This window comes from Chiloscyllium punctatum, chromosome 34 (genome assembly GCF_047496795.1).
Source record: "Chiloscyllium punctatum isolate Juve2018m chromosome 34, sChiPun1.3, whole genome shotgun sequence".
Taxonomy (NCBI): Eukaryota; Metazoa; Chordata; class Chondrichthyes; order Orectolobiformes; family Hemiscylliidae; genus Chiloscyllium; species Chiloscyllium punctatum.
The window spans coordinates 51,355,093-51,379,935 of record NC_092772.1 but is presented as its reverse complement, the minus strand read 5'-3'; the positions used below and the strand labels follow the sequence as shown (position 1 = coordinate 51,379,935).

The 24,843-nt window shown below is 53.1% G+C and overlaps 1 long non-coding RNA gene across 1 annotated transcript in view; it reads right to left on the bottom strand.

Moving 5' to 3' along the window:
• Positions 1–19,058, bottom strand: part of LOC140458835 (uncharacterized) — a 27,595-nt gene extending 8,537 nt beyond the window's left edge. The window contains exon 1 of the long non-coding RNA XR_011953720.1: positions 19,039–19,058. This is a non-coding gene — a long non-coding RNA (uncharacterized lncRNA). The remainder of the gene's footprint in view (positions 1–19,038) is intronic.
• Between the last annotated feature and the right edge of the window lie 5,785 nt (positions 19,059–24,843).

Here is a 24,843-nt window from a genome sequence, read left to right as displayed (position 1 = left end):
CTTGCTGAGATAGAGTGTGTGTGTGTCTCACTGAGAGTGCGTGTGTGTCTCTTGCTGAGATAGAGTGTGTGTGTGTCTCACTGAGAGTGAGTGTGTGTCTCTTGCTGAGATAAGAGTGTGTGTGTGTCTCACTGAGAGTGCGTGTGTGTCTCTTACTGAGAGGGAGAGAATGTGTGTCTCTCACTGAGATAGAGTGTGTGTGTATCACTGAGAGTGCGTGTGTGTCTCTTACTGAGAGAGAGAGAGAATGTGTGTATGTGTCTCTCACTGAGATAGAGAGTGTGTGTGTATCACTGAGATAGTGTGTGTGTGTGTGTATCACTGAGAGGGAGAGAATGTGTGTCTCTCACTGAGATAGAGAGTGTGTGTGTATCACTAAGAGTGCGTGTGTGTCTCTCACTGAGAGAGAGAGAGAATGTGTGTATGTGTCTCTCACTGAGATAGAGAGTGTGTGTGTATCACTGAGAGTGTGTGTGTGTCTCTCACTGAGATAGAGAGTGTGTGTGTATCACTGAGAGTGTGTGTGTGTCTCTTACTGAGATAGAGTGTGTGTGTATCACTGAGAGTGCGTGTGTGTCTCTCACTGAGAGGGAGAGAATGTGTGTGTCTCACTGAGATAGTGTGTGTGTGTGTGTGTGTGTGTATCACTGAGAGTGCGTGTGTGTCTCTCACTGAGAGAGAGAGAGAGAATGTGTGTATGTGTCTCTCACTGAGATAGAGAGTGTGTGTATCACTGACAGAGTATGTGTGTCTGTCACTGAGATAGAGTGTGTGTGTGTGTGTGTGTGTGTGTCTCACTGAGAGTGTGTGTGTGTCTCTCACTGAATGAGAGAGAGAGAGAGAGGATGTGCGTGTGTGTCTCTCACTGAGATAGAGAGTGTGTGTGTCTCTCACTGAGAGAGAGAGAGAGAGAGGATGTGTGTATGTATCACTGAGATACTATGTGTGTGTGTGTCTATCACTGAGAGAGAGAGAATGTGTGTGTGTCTCACTGAGATAGAGAGTGTGTGCGTCTCTCACTGAGAGAGAGGGAGAGAGGGAGAGAGAGAGAAAGAGAAAGAGAGTGTGTGGGTGTGTATGTGGGTGTGTGTGTCGAACAAATTTATTGGAGATTTTTGGATAAACCTCAACCAGAGTGGATGTGTTGTACCTGGATTTCCAGAAAGTGAATAAGCATGTGCCTAAGTTGTAGATGAGAGCCTGTGGTGTTGAGGAAGTGTATTGGTGTGGAGAGGGAATCAACAGGAAACAGGAAGTGGAGATGTACTGCTGGGATCGCAAATGTTTACAAAATATATTAATGTCTTGGAGGAAGCAAGAGAACTCGCTAAATTTGTACACAAACACAAAAATAGAAAGGCAGTTAGTGAGAGGGATACCGACAGGTTACAGAGAGATAGTGACCAGTTAGTGAGAGGGACACCGACAGGTTACAGAGAGATAGTGACCAGTTAGTGAGGGGGATACCGACAGGTTACAGAGAGATAGTGACCAGTTAGTGAGGGGGATACCGACAGGTTACAGAGAGATAGTGACCAGTTAGTGAGAGGGACACCGACAGGTTACAGAGAGATAGTGACCAGTTAGTGAGAGGGACACCGACAGGTTACAGAGAGATAGTGACCAGTTAGTGAGAGGGACACCGACAGGTTACAGAGAGATAGTGACCAGTTAGTGAGGGGGATACCGACAGGTTACAGAGAGATAGTGACCAGTTAGTGAGAGGGACACCGACAGGTTACAGAGAGATAGTGACCAGTTAGTGAGGGGGACACCGACAGGTTACAGAGAGATAGTGACCAGTTAGTGAGAGGGACACCGACAGGTTACAGAGAGATAGTGACCAGTTAGTGAGAGGGACACCGACAGGTTACAGAGAGATAGTGACCAGTTAGTGAGGGGGATACCGACAGGTTACAGAGAGATAGTGACCAGTTAGTGAGGGGGATACCGACAGGTTACAGAGAGATAGTGACCAGTTAGTGAGAGGGACACTGACAGGTTACAGAGAGATAGTGACCAGTTAGTGAGGGGGACACTGACATGTTACAGAGAGATAGTGACCAGTTAGTGAGAGGGACACCGACAGGTTACAGAGAGATAGTGACCAGTTAGTGAGGGGGACACCGACAGGTTACAGAGAGATAGTGACCAGTTAGTGAGAGGGACACCGACAGGTTACAGAGAGATAGTGACCAGTTAGTGAGGGGGACACCGACAGGTTACAGAGAGATAGTGACCAGTTAGTGAGGGGGATACCGACAGGTTACAGAGAGATAGTGACCAGTTAGTGAGGGGGATACCGACAGGTTACAGAGAGATATTGACCAGTTAGTGAGGGGGATACCGACAGGTTACAGAGAGATAGTGACCAGTTAGTGAGGGGGATACCGACAGGTTACAGAGAGATAGTGACCAGTTAGTGAGGGGGACACTGACAGGTTACAGAGAGATAGTGACCAGTTAGTGAGGGGGATACCGACAGGTTACAGAGAGATAGTGACCAGTTAGTGAGGGGGATACCGACAGGTTACAGAGAGATAGTGACCAGTTAGTGAGGGGGACACTGACAGGTTACAGAGAGATAGTGACCAGTTAGTGAGGGGGATACCGACAGGTTACAGAGAGATAGTGACCAGTTAGTGAGGGGGACACCGACAGGTTACAGAGAGATAGTGACCAGTTAGTGAGAGGGACAACGAGAGGTTACAGAGAGATAGTGACCAGTTAGTGAGAGGGACACTGACAGGTTACAGAGAGATAGTGACCAGTTAGTGAGGGGGACACCGACAGGTTACAGAGAGATAGTGACCAGTTAGTGAGGGGGACACCGACAGGTTACAGAGAGATAGTGACCAGTTAGTGAGGGGGATACCGACAGGTTACAGAGAGATATTGACCAGTTAGTGAGGGGGATACCGACAGGTTACAGAGAGATAGTGACCAGTTAGTGAGGGGGATACCGACAGGTTACAGAGAGATAGTGACCAGTTAGTGAGGGGGACACTGACAGGTTACAGAGAGATAGTGACCAGTTAGTGAGGGGGACACTGACAGGTTACAGAGAGATAGTGACCAGTTAGTGAGGGGGATACCGACAGGTTACAGAGAGATAGTGACCAGTTAGTGAGGGGGATACTGACAGGTTACAGAGAGATAGTGACCAGTTAGTGAGGGGGACACCGACAGGTTACAGAGAGATAGTGACCAGTTAGTGAGAGGGAAAACGAGAGGTTACAGAGAGATAGTGACCAGTTAGTGAGAGGGACACTGACAGGTTACAGAGAGATAGTGACCAGTTAGTGAGGGGGACACCGACAGGTTACAGAGAGATAGTGACCAGTTAGTGAGGGGGACACCGACAGGTTACAGAGAGATAGTGACCAGTTAGTGAGGGGGACACCGACAGGTTACAGAGAGATAGTGACCAGTTAGTGAGGGGGATACTGACAGGTTACAGAGAGATAGTGACCAGTTAGTGAGAGGGACACCGACAGGTTACAGAGAGATAGTGACCAGTTAGTGAGAGGGACACCGACAGGTTACAGAGAGATAGTGACCAGTTAGTGAGGGGGACACCGACAGGTTACAGAGAGATAGTGACCAGTTAGTGAGGGGGATACTGACAGGTTACAGAGAGATAGTGACCAGTTAGTGAGGGGGACACCGACAGTTTACAGAGAGATAGTGACCAGTTAGTGAGGGGGATACTGACAGGTTACAGAGAGATAGTGACCAGTTAGTGAGGGGGACACCGACAGGTTACAGAGAGATAGTGACCAGTTAGTGAGGGGGATACTGACAGGTTACAGAGAGATAGTGACCAGTTAGTGAGGGGGACACCGACAGGTTACAGAGAGATAGTGACCAGTTAGTGAGGGGGACACCGACAGGTTACAGAGAGATAGTGACCAGTTAGTGAGGGGGATACTGACAGGTTACAGAGAGATAGTGACCAGTTAGTGAGAGGGATACTGACAGGTTACAGAGAGATAGTGACCAGTTAGTGAGGGGGATACTGACAGGTTACAGAGAGATAGTGACCAGTTAGTGAGGGGGACAGTGACAGGTTACAGAGAGATAGTGACCAGTTAGTGAGAGGGATACTGACAGGTTACAGAGAGATAGTGACCAGTTAGTGAGGGGGACACTGACAGGTTACAGAGAGATAGTGACCAGTTAGTGAGAGGGACACTGACAGGTTACAGAGAGATAGTGACCAGTTAGTGAGGGGGACACCGACAGGTTACAGAGAGATAGTGACCAGTTAGTGAGGGGGATACCGACAGGTTACAGAGAGATAGTGACCAGTTAGTGAGGGGGACACCGACAGGTTACAGAGAGATAGTGACCAGTTAGTGAGGGGGACACCGACAGGTTACAGAGAGATAGTGACCAGTTAGTGAGGGGGATTCCGACAGGTTACAGAGAGATAGTGACCAGTTAGTGAGAGGGACACCGACAGGTTACAGAGAGATAGTGACCAGTTAGTGAGGGGGACACCGACAGGTTACAGAGAGATAGTGACCAGTTAGTGAGGGGGACACTGACAGGTTACAGAGAGATAGTGACCAGTTAGTGAGGGGGACACCGACAGGTTACAGAGAGATAGTGACCAGTTAGTGAGGGGGATACTGACAGGTTACAGAGAGATAGTGACCAGTTAGTGAGGGGGACACCGACAGGTTACAGAGAGATAGTGACCAGTTAGTGAGGGGGACACCGACAGGTTACAGAGAGATAGTGACCAGTTAGTGAGGGGGATACTGACAGGTTACAGAGAGATAGTGACCAGTTAGTGAGAGGGATACTGACAGGTTACAGAGAGATAGTGACCAGTTAGTGAGGGGGATACTGACAGGTTACAGAGAGATAGTGACCAGTTAGTGAGGGGGACACCGACAGGTTACAGAGAGATAGTGACCAGTTAGTGAGAGGGATACTGACAGGTTACAGAGAGATAGTGACCAGTTAGTGAGGGGGATACTGACAGGTTACAGAGAGATAGTGACCAGTTAGTGAGAGGGACACTGACAGGTTACAGAGAGATAGTGACCAGTTAGTGAGGGGGACACCGACAGGTTACAGAGAGATAGTGACCAGTTAGTGAGGGGGATACCGACAGGTTACAGAGAGATAGTGACCAGTTAGTGAGGGGGACACTGACAGGTTACAGAGAGATAGTGACCAGTTAGTGAGGGGGACACCGACAGGTTACAGAGAGATAGTGACCAGTTAGTGAGGGGGATACCGACAGGTTACAGAGAGATAGTGACCAGTTAGTGAGAGGGACACCGACAGGTTACAGAGAGATAGTGACCAGTTAGTGAGGGGGACACTGACAGGTTACAGAGAGATAGTGACCAGTTAGTGAGGGGGACACCGACAGGTTACAGTGAGATAGTGACCAGTTAGTGAGGGGGACACTGACAGGTTACAGAGAGATAGTGACCAGTTAGTGAGGGGGACACCGACAGGTTACAGAGAGATAGTGACCAGTTAGTGAGGGGGAAACCGACAGGTTACAGAGAGATAGTGACCAGTTAGTGAGGGGGACACCGACAGGTTACAGAGAGATAGTGACCAGTTAGTGAGGGGAATACCGACATGTTACAGAGAGATAGAGACCAGTTAGTGAGGGGGATACTGACAGGTTACAGAGAGATAGTGACCAGTTAGTGAGGGGGATACTGACAGGTTACAGAGAGATAGTGACCAGTTAGTGAGGGGGATACCGACAGGTTACAGAGAGATAGTGACCAGTTAGTGAGGGGGACACTGACAGGTTACAGAGAGATAGTGACCAGTTAGTGAGGGGGATACCGACAGGTTACAGAGAGATAGTGACCAGTTAGTGAGGGGGATACCGACAGGTTACAGAGAGATAGTGACCAGTTAGTGAGGGGGACACTGACAGGTTACAGAGTGATAGTTACCAGTTAGTGAGGGGGACACCGACAGGTTACAGAGAGATAGTGACCAGTTAGTGAGGGGGACACCGACAGGTTACAGAGAGATAGTGACCAGTTAGTGAGGGGGACACTGACAGGTTACAGAGAGATAGTGACCAGTTAGTGAGGGGGACACTGACAGGTTACAGAGAGATAGTGACCAGTTAGTGAGGGGGATACCGACAGGTTACAGAGAGATAGTGACCAGTTAGTGAGGGGGACACCGACAGGTTACAGAGAGATAGTGACCAGTTAGTGAGGGGGACACTGACAGGTTACAGAGAGATAGTGACCAGTTAGTGAGAGGGATACCGACAGGTTACAGAGAGATAGTGACCAGTTAGTGAGGGGGACACTGACAGGTTACAGAGGGATAGTGACCAGTTAGTGAGGGGGATACCGACAGGTTACAGAGGGATAGTGACCAGTTAGTGAGGGGGACACTGACAGGTTACAGAGAGATAGTGACCAGTTAATGAGGGGGACACTGACAGGTTACAGAGGGATAGTGACCAGTTAGTGAGGGGGACACCGACAGGTTACAGAGAGATAGTGACCAGTTAGTGAGGGGGACACCGACAGGTTACAGAGAGATAGTGACCAGTTAGTGAGGGGGATACTGACTGGTTACCAAGAGATAGTGACCAGTTAGTGAGGGGGATACTGACAGGTTACAGAGAGATAGTGACCAGTTAGTGAGGGGGACACTGACAGGTTACAGAGAGATAGTGACCAGTTAGTGAGGGGGACAGTGACAGGTTACAGAGAGATAGTGACCAGTTAGTGAGGGGGACACTGACAGGTTACAGAGAGATAGTGACCAGTTAGTGAGGGGGATACTGACAGGTTACAGTGAGATAGTGACCAGTTAGTGAGGGGGACACTGACAGGTTACAGTGAGATAGTGACCAGTTAGTGAGGGGGACACCGACAGGTTACAGAGAGATAGTGACCAGTTAGTGAGGGGGATACCGACAGGTTACAGAGAGATAGTGACCAGTTAGTGAGGGGGATACCGACAGGTTACAGAGAGATAGTGACCAGTTAGTGAGGGGGATACCGACAGGTTACAGAGAGATAGTGACCAGTTAGTGAGGGGGACAGTGACAGGTTACAGTGAGATAGTGACCAGTTAGGTAAATGGGCAAAAGGTTGGTAAATGGAGTATAGTATGGGAGAATGTAAAGGTTTTAATTTGGAACAGAGAACAGAAGGGCAGAGTCTTGTGCTATGGAACAAAGGCTGCAGCGCATAGGGATGTGGGGAGAACTGGTACATGAAACACAGAAAGCTAGCACAAAGGGGCAGCAGGTAATCAGGAAGGGCCATGGAATGTTGGCCTTTATTTCAGGGGGGTTGGAACACAAGAGTAGGGCAGTCTTGCTGCAGCTGTACAAGGGGCTGGGGAGACCACATCTGGAGAAATGTGAGCAGTTTCAGTCACTTTATTTGAGGAAGGACATCATTGAGAACAATTCAGAGACAGTTCACGAGGATGATCCCTGTTATGGAGGGATTGTCTCCTGACCAAAGCTTAAACTGGTTGGGACTCTCCTCACTGGAGTTTAGAACGAGAGGCGATCTCACTGAAACATTTTGGATTCTGAAGGGGTTGGACAGGGTCAATGCTGAGAGGGAGGGTCCCCCCCCCAGGGGAGAGTCTAGGAGCAGAGGGCACCGTCTCAGAATAAAAGGGGCACCAAATTCAGACTGAGATGGGGAGGAACTTCTTCTCTCAGAGAGTTGTGGGTCTTTGGAACTCTCTGTCACAGAGAGCTGTGGGGGCAGAGTCCGTGTGTATACTGAAGGCTGTGGTCGAGGAATTCCTGATCAGTCGGGGAATCAAGGAAAAGGGCAGGAAAGTGGACATGAGGAATGTCGGATCAGCCATGATCCTGTTTAATGTGAGTGTGTATGTGTGAGAGTGAGTGTGTGTGAGTGTGAGAGTGTGTGTGTGTGAGAGTGTGTTAGAGTGAGAGTTTGTGAGTGTGCGTGTGTGTGTGTGTGAGAGTATGTGTTAGAGTGAGGGTTTGTGTGTGAGTGTGCGCGTGTGTGTGTGAGTGTGTGTATATGTGTGTGTGTGTGTGTGAGAGTATGTGTTAGAGTGAGGGTTTGTGTGTGAGTGTGCGCGTGTGTGTGTGAGAGTGAGTGAGTATGTGTGTGCGTGTGTGAGTGTGAGTGTGCGTGTGAGTGAGTGTATGTGAGAGTGTGTGTGTGAGTGTGTGAGTGAGTGTGAGTGTGTGTGTGTGTGTGTGTGTGTCTGTGTATCCCACTGTGTGTACCATCCGTTTGGCTGTATGAGTGTCTCTCTGTCTGTCTCTGTGTGTCTGTCTCATCATGTATCTCTTTATATGTGTGTGTCTCTGTCATTGCTGTGTGTGTGTGAGTGCGTGTCTGCGTGTGTCTCTCACCACGTGTCTTTGTGTGTATGTGTCTCTCTGCTATCTGTGTGTGTGTGTGTGTGTATCTCTCTCTCTCTCACACCGTATCTCTGTGCGTTTCTCACTCACAGATGGCTGTGTGTCTGTGTGTGTATGTGTGTCTCTCTCTCTTGCTGCTGTCTGTGTGTGTGTGTCTCACCGTGTCTGTGTGTGTGTGTGTCAGCATGTCCCTGTGTGTGTGTGTCTCACCGTGTCTGTGTGTGCGTGTCTGTGTGTGCGTGTGTGTGTGTGTGTGTTTCACCATGTCTGTGTGTGTGTGTGTCAGCATGTCCCTGTGCGTGTGTGTGTGTGTGTGTGTCTCACCGTGTCTGTGTGTGTGTGTGTGTGTGTGTGTGTCTGTGTATGTGTGTCTCACCGTGTCTGTGTGTGCGTGTGTCAGCATGTCCCTGTGTCTGTGTGTGTGTGTGTGTGTGTGTGTGTGTGTGTGTCTCACCATGTCTGTGTGTGTGTGTGTCAGCATGTCCCTGTGCGTGTGTGTGTGTGTGTGTGTGTGTCTGTGTGTGTATGTCTCACCGTGTCTGTGTGTGTGTGTCAGCATGTCCCTGTGTGTGTGTGTGTGTGTGTGTGTGTGTCTCACCGTGTCTGTGTGTGTGTGTCTCACCGTGTCTGTGTGTGCGTGTGTGTGTGTCTCACCGTGTCTGTGTGTGCGTGTGTGTGTGTCTCACCGTGTCTGTGTGTGCGTGTGTCAGCATGTCCCTGTGTCTGTGTGTGTGTGTGTGTGTGTGTGTGTCTCACCATGTCTGTGTGTGTGTGTGTGTGTGTCAGCATGTCCCTGTGTGTGTGTCAGCATGTCCCTGTGTGTGTGTGTGTGTGTCTCACCGTGTCTGTGTGTGTGTGTCTCACCGTGTCTCTCTCACCATGTGTCTCTCTCTCACAGCTGTTCGTCTGTCTACCTTCCCCCAGTTAGCCTGTCTCACACTGCGTGTGTGTCACAGTCAGTCAGTCTCTGCGTGCGCTTCGGGGATTGACAGAGAGAAAGCTTTACAGCTATCACTCTGTGAGACTCTTTCCCTCCATCCTCCTCCCTTCCCACCTGCTCACCCCAGGAATTTCTGTCCCCTTTCCAAAACCAGTCCCGGAGCCCCTCCTCTACAGTTGTTCCACATTCTGGGCTGAGAGTGAGTGTGAAGTTATTCTGGGTATGGCCGTCAGGGAGAGAGTAAATGAGTTGGGACTTGGTTCTGTTGGATAACTGACCTGACCCGGGTGTTTATAACTGTGAGAGGGTTTTAACAGGGGACACATTAACAAACGACATTTGGTTTCATCGAAGGACAGTCCTGACCCAGGGGGCGCCGAAATAAAAGACTCTCAAATAAAATCCGAGCAGGAATTCAGGAGAATGTCCCCCACACAGGGAGTAGGTGGGGGGGGAGTGGGGGGGGAATGGGGGACTGATTCCCAAAGGGAGTGGGGGGGGGGGGGGGGGGAATGGGGGACTGTTTCCTCAGGAAGTGGGGGGGGGAATGGGGGACTGACTCCCACAGGGAGTGGGGGGGGAATGGGGGACTGACTCCCACAGGGAGGGGGGGGAAATGGGGGACTGATTCCCACAGGGAGTGGGGGGGGGAAATGGGGGACTGATTCCCAAAGGGAGTGGGGGGGGGGGGAATGGGGGACTGATTCCCACAGGAAGTGGGGGGGGGAATGGGGGACTGACTCCCACAGGGAGTGGGGGGGGAATGGGGGACTGACTCTCACAGGGAGGGGGGGGAAATGGGGGACTGATTCCCACAGGGAGTGGGGGGGGAATGGGGGACTGATTCCCAAAGGCAATTGGGGGAATGGGGGACTGACTCCCAAAGGGAATGGGGGGGGGGGAACAGGGGACTGACTCCCACAGGAAGTGGGGGGGAAATGGGGGACTGATTCCCACAGGGAGTGGGGGGGGAATGGGGGACTGACTCCCACAGGGAGTGGGGGGGAAATGGGGGACTGATTCCCACAGTGAGGGGGGGTGGGGAAATGAGGGACTCGCTCCCACAGGGAGTAGGGGGGGAATGGGGGACTGACTCCCACAGGGAGTGGGGGGGAACGGGGGACTCGCTACCACAGGGAGGGGATGGTACACATTGCTGTTACTGAGGGTCGGTGGGGGGGGGGCGAGGGAGGGGATGGTACACACTGCTGTTACTGAGGGTCGGTGGGGGGGGGGGCGAGGGAGGGGATGGTACACACTGCTGTTACTGAGGGTCGGTGGGGGGAGGGAGGGGATGGTACACACTGCTGTTACTGAGGGTCGGTGGGGGGAGGGAGGGGATGGTACACACTGCTGTTACTGAGGGTCGGTGGGGGGAGGGAGGGGATGGTACACACTGCTGTTACTGAGGGTCGGTGGGGGGGGGAGGGGATGGTACACACTGCTGTTACTGAGGGTTGGTGGGGGGAGGGAGGGGATGGTACACACTGCTGTTACTGAGGGTCGGTGGGGGGAGGGAGGGGATGGTACACACTGCTGTTACTGAGGGTCGGTGGGGGGCGGGAGGGGATGGTACACACTGCTGTTACTGAGCGTCGGTGGGGGGGGAGGGGATGGTACACACTGCTGTTCCTGAGGGTCGGTGGGAGAGGGAGGGGATGATACACACTGCTGTTACTGAGCGTCGGTGGGGGGAGGGAGGGATGGTACACACTGCTGTTACTGAGGGTCGGTGGGAGAGGGAGGGGATGGTACACACTGCTGTTACTGAGGGTGGGGGGAGGGAGGGGATGGTACACACTGCTGTTCCTGAGGGTCGGTGGGAGAGGGAGGGGATGGTACACACTGCTGTTACTGAGGGTCGGTGGGGGGGAGGGAGGGGATGGTACACACTGCTGTTACTGAGGGTCAGTGGGGGGGGAGGGAGGGGATGGTACACACTGCTGTTACTGAGGGTCGGTGGGGGGGAGGGAGGGGATGGTACACACTGCTGTTACTGAGGGTCGGTGGGGGGGAGGGAGGGGATGGTACACACTGCTGTTACTGAGGGTCAGTGGGGGGGAGGGAGGGGATGGTACACACTGCTGTTACTGAGGGTCGGTGGGGGGGAGGGAGGGGATGGTACACACTGCTGTTACTGAGGGTCGGTGGGGGGGAGGGAGGGGATGGTACACACTGCTGTTACTGAACGTCGGTGGGGGAGGGAGGGGATGGTACACACTGCAGTTACTGAGGGTCGGTGGGGGGAGGGAGGGGATGTTTGTGAGTGTGGGGGCTGCTTTGTCCCTGGATGGTGTCGAGCTTCTCGAGTGTTGTTGGAGCTGCCCCCACCCAGGGGCAAGTGGGGAGTATTCCCTCACCCTCCTGCCTTGGGCCTTGTCGATGATGGGAGAGGTACCGCAGACGTTGGAATCTGTACTGAAAACACAGTCGCCATCGACGATGCCCTCCACCACATCTCCTCCACTTCCCGCTCCTCCGCCCTTGAGCCCCGCCCCTCCAATCGCCACCAGGACAGAACCCCACTGGTCCTCACCTACCACCCCACCAACCTCCATGTACAGCGTATCATCCGCCATCATTTCCGCCACCTCCAAACGCACCCCACCACCAGGGATATATTTCCCTCCCCTCCCCTATCAGCGTTCCGAAAAGACCACTCCCTCCGTGACTCCCTCGTCAGGTCCACACCCCCCACCAACCCAACCTCCACTCCCGGCACCTTCCCCTGCAACCACAAGAAATGCAAAACTTGCACCCACACCTCCCCCCTTACTTCCCTCCAAGGCCCCAAGGGATCCTTCCATATCCGCCACAAATTCACCTGCACCTCCACACACATCATTAACTGCAGCCGCTGCATCCGATGTGGCCTCCTCTATACTGGGGAGACAGGCCGCCTACTTGAGGAACGCTCCAGAGAACACCTCTGGGACACCCGGACCAACCAACCCAACCACCCCGTGGCTCAACACTTCAACTCCCCCTCCCACTCCACCAAGGACATGCAGGTCCTTGGACTCCTCCATCGCCAGACCATAGCAACACGACGGTTGGAGGAAGAGCGCCTCATCTTCCGCCTAGGAACCCTCCAACCACAAGGGATGAACTCAGATTTCTCCAGTTTCCTCATTTCCCCTCTCCCCACCTTGTCTCAGTCCCAACCCTCGAACTCAGCACCGCCTTCCTAACCTGCAATCTTCTTCCTGACCTCTCCGCCCCCCACCCCACTGCGGCCTATCACCCTCATCTTGACCTCCTTCCACCTATCGCATTTCCAACGCCCCTCCCCCAAGTCCCTCCTCCCAACCTTTTATCTTAGCCTGCTGGACACACTTTCCTCATTCCTGAAGAAGGGCTGATGCCCGAAACGTCGATTCTCCTGCTCCTTGGATGCTGCCTGACCTGCTGCGCTTTTCCAGCAACACTTTTTCGGCTCTGATAACGCAGCAAAGTCAGGGAGCCTCCATGGAGAGAGAGAGAGAGAGAGAGAGAGAGAGAGAGCAAGCTAACATGCTGAGTCTCGATATCTCTTAATCAGAGCGCACAGTGGGCAGGATTTGGTGGGGGGAGTCAGGAGGGGAGTTACTCGCTGCAGGATTCCCAGCCTCTGACCTGCTCTTGTCGTCGCTATGTGAGCCCAGCTCAGTTTCTGGTCAATGGTAACCCCCAGGATGTTGACAGTGAAGGGATTCAGTGATGGCAACACCATTGAACATCAAAGGGGGCACGTATCCCTTCTTGACGATGGTCATCACCTGGCATCTGTGAATGTTACTTTTCAAGAGTTGACTGGTGATTCGTCATTACTGTCTCATTGACGGTGAGATGGACCTGCAGCATCGCTCCCCCCCCCCACAACACAACTTCCCTCCTCCAAATAAACTTGGAAAAGACAGCGTGAGCTGGTGGTAAGCTGACTGCATGGAAGAGAAGGGACAGTGAAGGGAAGCCGAGGACTTATCGGTGCGGAATCAAGACAGGATGGTGCAAAAGTCCGGACGTTGTAGAGAATGCTTCCAAGATTCTGTGGAACTGGGGGATTCGGTGGAATCGGGGGATTTTTTTTCACAGTCTGCCTGCCGGAAAACAAATGGTAAGGGTCTAGCACCGGGAACTGACAATTCGCCGCATCACACAGACAGGCCAACACCCTCCAAGCTCCCCCCGCCAAGGCGATCGACCGGTTTCTCCAATCGGCCGCTCGCTGTCCCTCTTGAGGGGAGACCGGGTCTCGGGGTAGCGACCCACCAGGCCGAATAGCTCCCCCCGCCCCCCAAACGGCTGCACACGCGCTTGAACGGTCACCCGGAAATGAGTCTTCCGAAGAGTTTCCGTGGGATTCCTTCTCCGCAGAGCCGGAGAGGAAGAGTCATTGGATGGGGGGGTCAAGGCAGAGTGAGGGAGGGGTTGGGGGTTGGATTTTAACCAATCAATCACCGTCAGTGACGGGGTAGGGGGTGGGGAGTGGGGGTGGAGAAAGGAAATGGGGGAGAAACCATCAGAGTGGAGTTGAGGATACAAGTCTCATGACCCTATGGGCTGAGGAGCAGCAGATGGAGTTTAGTTTAGATAAATGTGAGGTGCTGCATTTTGGGAAAGCAAATCTTAGCAGGACTTAGACACTTAATGGTAAGGTCCTAGGGAATGTTGCTGAACAAAGAGACCTTGGAGTGCAGGTTCATAGCTCCTTGAAAGTGGAGTCGCAGGTCGATAGGATAGTGAAGAAGGCGTTTGGTATGCTTTCCTTTATTGGTCAGAGTATTGAGTACAGGAGTTGGGAGGTCATGTTGCGGCTGTACAGGACATTGGTTAGGCCACTGTTGGAATATTGTGTGCAATTCTGGTCTCCTTCCTATCGGAAAGATGTTGTCAAACTTGAAAGGGTTCAGAAAAGATTTACAAGGATGTTGCCAGGGTTGGAGGGTTTGAGCTACAGGGAGAGGCTGAACAGGCTGGGGCTGTTTTCCCTGGAGCGTCGGAGGCTGAGGGGTGACCTTATAGAGGTTCATAAAATCATGAGGGACATGGATAGGGCAAATCGACAAGGTCTTTTCCCTGGGGGTGTGGGAGTCCAGAACTAGAGGGGCATAGGTTTAGGGTGAGAGGGGAAAGATATAAAAGGGATAAGGGGTAAAATTTTGATTTAATTTGATTTATTATTGTCCTGTGTACCTAGGTACAGTGAAAAGTTTTGTGTGCAGTATACACCCAGAGGGTGGTACGTGTATGGAATGAGCTGCCAGAGGATGTGGTGGAGGCTGGTACAATGACAACATTTAAAAGGCATCTGGACGGGGACATGAATAGGAAGGGGTTTGGGGGGATATGGGCCAAGTGCTGGCAAATGGGACTGGGTCAGACTGGGAACAGGATTGGGGTGGATCAGATGGACCGAAGGGTCTATTTCCATGCCGTACAGCTCCATAACTCTGAGGTCTAATCGAGGGTCTGTTGTAATCTGTATGTTCATGACCCCCCCCCGCCCCTCCCCCACCTCACCGCGCGTTAAGCTTCAAGGCAGGATTCGTAACCCATTGTGTCAACAAACATTGATCAGAAGAAAAATCTGAAACAACCAGAAAATGTGGTAAACAATCCACTCCCTCTCATTCCATCATCTCTCTCTCTCTCTCTCTGTGCACTTGGATGGATGTCTAACAGAGCAGAATGACCTGGTTGTACCACTCCCTCCATTTACACATGTTGCTGAGCTCGGGAGAACAGTGCATTATGGGGGAGGGGGGAGTGGAAACGCTGAGAGACTTCAAGATGGCGGTGGGGGGGGGGCTTTGACAAGTTGGCCGAATGCGGAGATGAATCTCACCGCGTTGCGAAAGGTGGGCTCACGCACTTTGTGGAGGAGTGGGGAAGGAACGCAGAGAGACAACACGATGGGACAGGCTTGAGGGGAGAACGGGGAGCAGCGTCTCCCAAGGTGGCCAGGCAGGTTGAAACAGTCACTAAGCCGACTTACAGGATCCTTGGGGATATAAATAGAGACAAGGAGTGTAAGAACTAAGATGCGGTTCATGCATCTCGCCAAAGCATTGGTTGGACCACATATGGAGTATCGCGTTCAGTTCCGGGGATTTTTATTTCAGGAAGAATATTGAAGCCCCAGAGAGATTTCAAAACGAGATTTACCGGAGTGATTTACTGCGATTGAGGGATTCCAGGTGTAAGGAAAGATTAAAGGGATTGAGCTTGGAGCAGGGAAGATTAAGAGGTGATCTTCCTGAGGTCATAGAGTCCTACAGCATGGAGACAGCCCCCTCAGTCCAAACTGACCAAAATGTCCATCCAGGCTAATCCCTATTTCCCTACACTTGGCCCATATCCTTCTAATCCTTCCCTATCCATGTATCTGTCCATATGCCTGTTAACCACACCCCCCCCCAAACCCCTTCCTCTGACAGCTCATTCCATATGCGTACCACCCTCTGTGTAAAAAGGTTGTCCCTCAGGTTCCCTTTTATTCTTTGCCCTTTAACCTTTAACTGATGCCCGCTAGTCCTCGATTCCCCAACCCTGGGGAAAAGACTGAGAGCGTTCACCCTGTCCATGCCCCTCATGATCTTATACACCTCTATAAGGTTCCCCCCTCAGTCTCCTACTCTCTAAGGAAAACACTCCGAGCTTGTCCGACCTCTCTCCCGATAACTCAGCCCATTAAGTCCCGGCAACGCCCTTGTAAATTTCCTTCTGCACTCTTTTCCAGTTTAATACCATCCTTCCTGTCGCATGGTGACCAACCCTGAACCCAATACTCCAAGTGTGGCCTCACCAACGTCCTGCAGCATAACTTCCCAACTTCTACACTCAGTGCCCTGGCTGACGAAGGCCAGTGTGTCAAAAGCCTCCTTCCCTGCCCTGTCTATCTGGGACTCCACTTCCAGAGAACCACGCACCTGAACTCCAAGGCCCCTCAGTTCCATGGCACTCCTCAGGGAGGTCAAAACTGTGAACAATTCTGACAGGGGGTAAGGTGTTCGGGTTCCCACTAGACCGTCAGTAACTTGGGAGCAGGTCACGATTCCAAGATTGTCAGCAAATGAGTTGGCAGCGAGATGGGGGAGAAGGTTAACTCACGAGAGTTGCCAGGGTTTGGAAATTGAGCCACCAGAGAGACTGGGCGGAGGCAGATGGTGGAAGAGGTTTCGAAAATATTGGGGAGTGATGAATTTACGGGGCTAAGGAGGTAGGGTTGGAGAGCGGGAATAAGCCGAGAGCATTGAGAGGAGGAGTTGGGAGGACACCTTGCGGATGTACAGGACATTGGTGAGGCCACTTTTGGAACACAGCGTTCAATTCTGGTCTCCCTGCAACAGTGAGGACGCTGTTAAACTTGAAAGGGTGTGGGAAAAGACTTGCAAAGGGGCTGGTACAGGCACAAGGGGCAGAACGGCCTTGACAGGGCTGTAACGCGGGCGTCGGGAGAAGTGGGTGGGTGTGACAGGGGTTTCGGCCACACTTAGCCATCTCAACGGTAGCCCCCCCCCAGCACGTCGCGGGAGGGTAGCTTATTCACCGCCATCCCCTGGGAACACACCCTCCCCTCACCAATCCTGCCAAATTCCCTCGGGGTCCTGGGAAACCTCCTCGGAAATGATAGCGAGGGGAGGGCGAGGAGGCGTGATGGGGAGCTCTGTTCTGACCTCAACGCTGTCCAAAACCTCTCCGCTCCACTACCGGGCTGTGGGAGGGTGGGCTTGGGATCAGGGGGAGGGGGTGGGTATACAAGACGCCTGGAGCTCAGGGAAGCTCGTCAAACCTTTAATTTGAGCTTCTTTATGAAATAAAACACTGAGCCGAGAGTGATTTACACGCAACCACATCAAAGAGTTTGCCATCAACAGGGTACATTCTTTCCCAATCAAACAGTCTGCGATTCTTCACTTTGTTCCTTAAAGCTTAAAACAAACCCCCCCCCTCCTCAACACACATGTCTGGTTTTGGGAAAGAAACACTTACTGACTGTGAGCAGGTGTCTCCCTCTTTGTCTCTCTCTCACATTACCCAACACTATCACTCACACCCCGGGTTCCCTCTCTCCTGCGTTCTGTCTTTCTCTATTTTACTACAATTAATCAGAAATTAAACAGACATATGGGTGAGAATGCAGTGGTGTAGGAGAGAGGGGCAGCAGATTGGTTCCACAGGTCAGCACAACGTCGAGGGCCTGTACTGCGCTGGAATGTTCCGTGTTCTAGCTCGCTCCCCCCTCTAATCCACTCCCCCTCCCCCTCTAATCCACCCCCCCCCCACTCCCCCCTCTAATCCACCCCCCCCCACTCCCCCCTCTAATCCACTCCCCCCCCACTCCCCCCTCTAATCCACTCCCCCCCCACTCCCCCCTCTAATCCACTCCCCCCCCACTCCCCCCTCTAATCCACTCCCCCCCCACTCCCCCCTCTAATCCACCCCCCCCACTCCCCCCTCTAATCCACCCCCCCCCACTCCCCCCTCTAAACCACCCCCCCCACTCCCCCCTCTAATCCACTCCCCCCCCACTCCCCCCTCTAATCCACTCCCCCCCCACTCCCCCCTCTAATCCACTCCCCCCCCACTCCCCCCTCTAATCCACCCCCCCCCCCCCCCACTCCCCCCTCTAATCCACTCCCCCCCCCCCCACCCCCACCAGGTTCAGAGCCACCAGTCAATCGAGGACTTTGCATCTCAACCTCTCGTCTTCCGGGCAACATTCCATAGCGCGGAATCTCCCGCTCCCTTTTCCAAAAGCAACAGAGACAGCAGGAAGGGGCTCACCCAATTTACCCTCACCCCCCCCCCCCCCACCTCACTCTCACACACCGACAGGAGGGTCACTCCCCCCCCCCCTCACTCTCACACACCGACAGGAGGGTCACTTCCCCCCACCCCCCCCTCACACTCACACACCGACAGGAGGGTCACTCCCCCCCCCCCCTCACACTCACACACCGACAGGAGGGTCACTCCCCCCCCCCCCCCCCTCACTCTCACACACCGACAGGAGGGTCACTCACCCCCCTCACTCTCACACACCGACAGGAGGGTCACTTCCCCCCACCCCCCCCCTCACACTCACACACCGACAGGAGGGTCACTCCCCTCCCCCCCCTCACACTCACACACCGACAGGAGGGTCACTCCCCCCCCCCCCCTCACACTCACACACCGACAGGAGGGTCACTCACCCCCTCCCTCAGACTCACACACCAACAGGAGAGTCACTCCCCCCCTCACTCACACCAACAGGAGGGTCACACCCCCCCCTCACACTCACACACCAACAGGAGAGTCACTCCCCCCCTCACTCACACACCAACAGGAGGGTCACACCCCCCCCCCTCACACTCACACACCAACAGGAGAGTCACTCCCCCCCTCACTCACACCAACAGGAGGGTCACACCCCCCCCCTCACACTCACACACCAACAGGAGAGTCACTCCCTGAACCCCCCGATATATCACTCCAGGGTAACTCCCTCCCTGTTACTCTGTATAAACACACCCTGACATTTCCAGGTGCCCCCTGCAGTAACTCAAAGTGTGGGCGACCCCTTTGAGAAACGCCCTGAGGGGCTGAGAGGAGCACTTGGGCTCAAATGTGAGGCAGTCCCCTGTCGAGCGGCCGGCCCAGCAATCGCAGCTGCGACGCCTCACACAGTCGACCTTCGAGCTGGCAGTCGCCAATGCCACAACCCCACAGGGATGGCTGTGCCGTCACCGCGATGTCCCACCTGGTTGAATAGCCCATGAGTGGGCTTGGTCCAGCCTGGATTGTTGGGTTAATAAGGCTGGAGTAGGTCAGACCGATAGGGTCGGTGGATGTGGAAACATTCCCAACTGGACCAGTGGATATCCCAGTGCCTCCATCATCTCCCGTCACTACCTCCCTCTCTCCCACTCTTAGGACAGAGGGGTTTCGGGACTGCCCCATCCATTCCGGGGCTGGGGAAGAGGGAGGGAGGGAGAGAGAGAGAGAGAGAGAGGGAGACAGAGACAGAGACAGAGAGAGACAGAGACAGAGACAGAGACAGAGACAGAGAGAGAGAGATAGAGACAGAGATAGAGAGAGAGACAGACAGACAGAGACAGAGAGCGACAGAGAGAGAGGGAGAGAGAGTGAGACAGAGAGAGAGAGTGAGACAGAGATAGAGAGACAGAGCGAGTGAGAGAGACAGGGACAGAGAGAGAGAGAGAGACAGAGAGAGACAGAGAGAGAGAGAAAGAGAGAGAGAGATAGAGAGAGAGAAACAGAGAGAGACAGAGAGAGTGAGAGAGACAGGGACAGAGATAGAGAGACAGAGAGAGAGAGAGACAGAGAGAGAGAAAGAGAGAGAGAGATAGAGAGAGAGAGAGACAGAGTGAGACAGAGAGAGGGAGATAGAAAGAGAAAGTATGGGGAAGAGGAATGGGGAAACGGGGTAGTGTGAGGGATAGGACCGGTGGGGGACTGAGGACCATGTCAAATGGGAGAGAAAGAGAGAGAGAGGAACAGGCGAGAGAAGGGGAGAGAGAGAGAGAGAGAGAGAGAGGAATGGGTGAGAGAGGGAGAGCATAGAATAGAGTCGGGGGGAGAGAGGAGCAAGAGAGAGTGGGAGGAAATGAAAGATTGTCAGGTTGAATATGAGATGGGATGAGAGAGTGTGGGGGTAATGACAGAGTATAGGGCAGAGTCTGGTGGGAGATCGGGGAAAGAGAATGAGTGGGGGGGGGACAATGAGGGAGTGCAGGGTAGAGGGGAGGGGAAGGTGGGGGAAGAGAGAGTATAGGTTAGAGGAGAGGGGGGAGAGCGGTGAGAGAATGTGTTGGGGGGGGGGACAATGAGAGAGTGCAGGGTAGAGGGGAGGGGAAGGTGGGGGAAGAGACAGTATAGGTTAGAGGAGAGGGGGGAGAGCGGTGAGAGAATGTGTTGGGGGGGGGGACAATGAGAGAGTGCAGGGTAGAGGGGAGGGGAAGGTGGGGGAAGAGACAGTATAGGTTAGAGGAGAGGGGGGAGAGCGGTGAGAGAATGTGTTGGGGGGGGGAAGAGTGGAGGAAATGAGAGATTTGGTGGGGAGGGGAAAGAGAGAAATTTGAGGGGAGAGTGGGGGGTGTAGAAATGAGAGATTAGAGCAAAGAATTGAAGAGGATGGAGAGAGAAAGAAATAAATAGTAGAGAGATGCGGGGCTCAAGAGAGAGAGAGAGAGATAGGGAAGAGTGAGAGGGAGACAGGGAAAGGGCCAAAATCACAGTGCTCGGTACTTGGATTTGTGAAAGAAAGCCAATCTTCCAAATGGAATCAGATCACTTACTGCCTCGGGCCTACTGCACAGCTGCAGGCCTAGCAGGGGTAACCATAGTGACAGGCCCAGCCTAGGCAATGGGAGCCTTCTGAATGAGTTGACATTGAGTTGAGTGATGAGGGATGCTCCATACACACAGGGGTTATGTTTGTTAACCTTGTGGAACAGGGATGAGCGCAGATTCAAATTGATGTCTGAAATAGACAGGGCGGCCTTCACAATGCACACACACAGACACACACACACAGACACACACTCACACAGACACTCACACACACACAGACACAGACACACACTCACACAGACACAGACACTCACACAGACACAGACACACACAGACACAGACACTCACACAGACACAGACTCACACAGACACACACACTCACAAACACGCACACACACTCAGACACACAGATATACACACACACACAGACACACACACTCTCTCACCCACACAGACACTCACACTCTCACACACACAGACACACACTCACACACACACACAAACACACAGACACACACACACAGATACACAGACACAGACACAAACACTCACACAGACACACACACAGACACACACACACTGACACACAGACACACACACTCACACACAGACACATACACAGACACACACACAGACACGCACACACAGATACACACACACAGACAAACACTCACACACAGACACACACTCATACACAGACGCACACACACACACACAGATACACACACACACACAGACACACACTCACACAGGCATGCACACACAGATACACACAGACACACACACACACAGACAAACACTCACACACAGACACACACTCATACACAGACACACACACACAGGCACTCACACACACACAGACACTCACACACAGACACACTCATAGACACACAGACACACACAAACACTCACACACAAACACACACACACAGACACAGACAAACACACACAGACAAACACTCACACACAAACACTCACACAGACACTCACACACAGACACATACATACACGGTCGTATGTTTGTTTGATAAACGAGACAGAGATGAGCCAGGTTTTTGAATATGAAAAGGTTGGGAGTGGGTTCACCCTCATGTAGAGCTACTGTGTAAATCACCAGGAAAACTAACAAGGTTACAAAACAGATTCCCCAGCGGTTCACTGGAGACAACAACCACCTCATTTTACCTTCCTGAGGTGCACTCTCCACTCACTGCAATACGGAACTCCAGAAAGAGGGAGTGGGCACTGTCGGAGGGTCAGTGCTGAGGGAGTGGGCACTGTCCGAGGATCAGTGCTGAGGGAGTGGGCACTGTCTGAGGGTCAGTGCTGAGGGAGTGCCACACTGTCGGAGGGTCAGTGCTGAGGGAGTGGGCACTGTCTGAGGGTCAGTGCTGAGGGAGTGGGCACTGTCTGAGGGTCAGTGCTGAGGGAGTGCTGCACTGTCAGAGGGTCAGTACTGAGGGAGTGGGCACTGTCGGAGGGTCAGTACTGAGGGAGTGGGCACTGCCAGAGGGTCAGTGCTCAGGGAGTGGATATTGTCGGAGGGTCAGTACTGAGGGAGTGGGCACTGTCGGAGGGTCAGTGCTGAGGGAGTGCCGCACTGTCGGAGGGTCTGTGCTGAGGGAGTGCTGCACTGTCAGAGGGTCAGTGCTGAGGGAGTGGGCACTGTCGGAGGGTCAGTGCTGAGGGAGTGGGCACTGTCGGAGGGTCAGTACTGAGGGAGTGGGCGCTGTCGGAGGTTCAGTGCTGAGGGAGTGGGCACTGTCGGAGGGTCAGTGCTGAGGGAGTGGGCACTGTCGGAGGGTCAGTGCTGAGGGAGTGGGCACTGTCGGAGGGTCAGTGCTGAGGGAGTGGGCACTGTCGGAGGGTCAGTGCTGAGGGAGTGGGCACTGTCGGAGGGTCAGTGCTGAGGGAGTGGGCACTGTCGGAGGGTCAGTGCTGAGGGAGTGGGCACTGTCGGAGGGTCAGTGCTGAGAGAGTGGGCACTGTCGGAGGGTCAGTGCTGAGGGAGTGGGCACTGTCGGAGGGTCAGTGCTGAGAGAGTGGGCACTAGTGGTTTCACTTTCAGAGCTGCAGAGACTGGAGGTGTTACAGGGATAGGGAGGAGCTGTTGGGGCTAGAGGGGGTTATCGGGATAGGGAGGGGGTGTCAGGGATGGAGGAATGGGGGCAGGGTGATGCCCCCCTCACATGATCACATTCCATCCGAACCCAGCCTCCTCCTCTCTCCCCCAGCTCAGTGAGTCTGAGGCTCCTACAGCACGGAAACAGACCCTTCGGCCCATCCAGTCCATGCTGACCCTAACCCCAAACCAACCCAGTTCCCCCCCCCCCGCCTGCTCCTGGCCCATCTCTCTCCAACCCTTTCCTGTCCATGTCCTTATCCAAATCCCTTTTAAACGTTGTAACTGTCCCCACCCCCCACCCTCCCCACTCCCCCACCCAGTTCCTTAAAAATGTGTCTCCTAGTCTTGAAATTCCCCAGCCCGGTGAAATTACACCCACCATTCACCCTCTCTGTCCCCCCCATGATTTTATAAACCTTTATAAGGTCACCCCTCAGCTTCCGACGCTCCGGGGAAAAAACTCCCAGCCTATCCAGCCTTTCGTTATAACTCCAACCCTCCCATTCCCGGCAACATCCTGGGAAATCTCTCCGGAACCCTCTCCAGTTTAATAATATCCTTCCTGTAACAGGGCGACCAGAACTGGACACAGTATTCCAGAAGGGGCCTCCCCAATGTCCTGTACAACCTCAACATGACCTTCCCAACTCCTACACTCAAAGGGCTGAGCAATGAAGGGGAGTGTGTGAAACCCCTTCGTAACCCCCCTGTCTGTATGTGACACAAACTCCAAAGGGATGATGTCCCTGAATCCCTGGGTCCCTCTGTTCCCCAGCACCACCCAGGGCCCTACCATTAACTGTATAAGCCCTGACCCTGTGTGTTTGACCAAAACGCAACACCTCACATTTATCCAAATTAAACTCCATCTGCCCCTCCTCAGCCCATTGACCCAATTGATCAGGATCCCTTTGTAATCTGAGATAACCCCCTTCACTGTCCACTATCCCACCAATGTTGGTGTCGCCCACAGACTTACTAACCACGTCTCCTACATTCTCATCTGAATCATTAATATAAATGACAAACTGCAGTGGACCCAGCCCTGATCCCTGATCGCACAATTGTCTCGGCGCTGAGTTGTTTAGGAGGTGATAGCCCTGTGTTTTGATTAGTCTTTCATGTTCTGAGCTCGATGCTGGACCCAATCCAGGAGACACATTAATGTGTGGCAGGTGAGAGCACAGGCACAGGAAGTCAATAGGGATGGAAATTTCAAGCTGCCTGATTCAACCCTTTCAGTTCCCGCTGAGTCCCGTGGAAACGAATAACAACCGTTAGACTGACTCAGGATAGGAAAGGGAACTGGGGGCTTTCGACAGTGCCTGAGCACACGTCTCCTCAAAGGCTACTGCAGCAGGAATACGCACAGCAAGACTCCACTATCCCCACCAATACTTTATCCCAGCGTTATACAGGGAGAGACCTGTCCCCCACCAGTACTGAACCCCAGTGTTATACAGTGACAGACCTGTCCCCACCAGTACTGTATCCCAGTGTTATACAGTGACAGACCTGTCCCCACCAGTACTGTACCCCAGTGTTATACAGTGACAGACCTTTCCCCACCAGTACTGTACCCCAGTGTTATACAGGGACAGACTTGCCCCCACCAGTACTGTACCCCAGTGTTATACAGGGACAGACCTGTCCCCACCAGTACTGTACCCCAGTGTTACACAGTGACAGACCTGTCCCCCCCAGTACTGTACCCCAGTGTTATACAGTGACAGACCTGTCCTCACCAGTACTGTACCCCAGTGTTATACAGTGACAGACCTGTCCCCATCAGTAATGTACCCCAGTGTTATACAGTGACAGACCTGTCCCCACCAGTACTGTACCCCAGTGTTATACAGTGACAGACCTGTCCCCACCAGTACTGTACCCCAGTGTTATACAGTGACAGACCTGTCCCCACCAGTACTGTATCCCAGTGTTATACAGTGACAGACATGTCCCCCCCAGTACTATACCCCAATGTTATGCAGTGACAGACCTGTCCTCACCAGTACTGTACCCCAGTGCTTTACAGGAACAGACCTGTCCCCACCAGTACTGTACCCCAGTGTTATACAGGGACAGACCTATCCCCACCAGTACTGTACCCCAGTGTTATACAGTGTC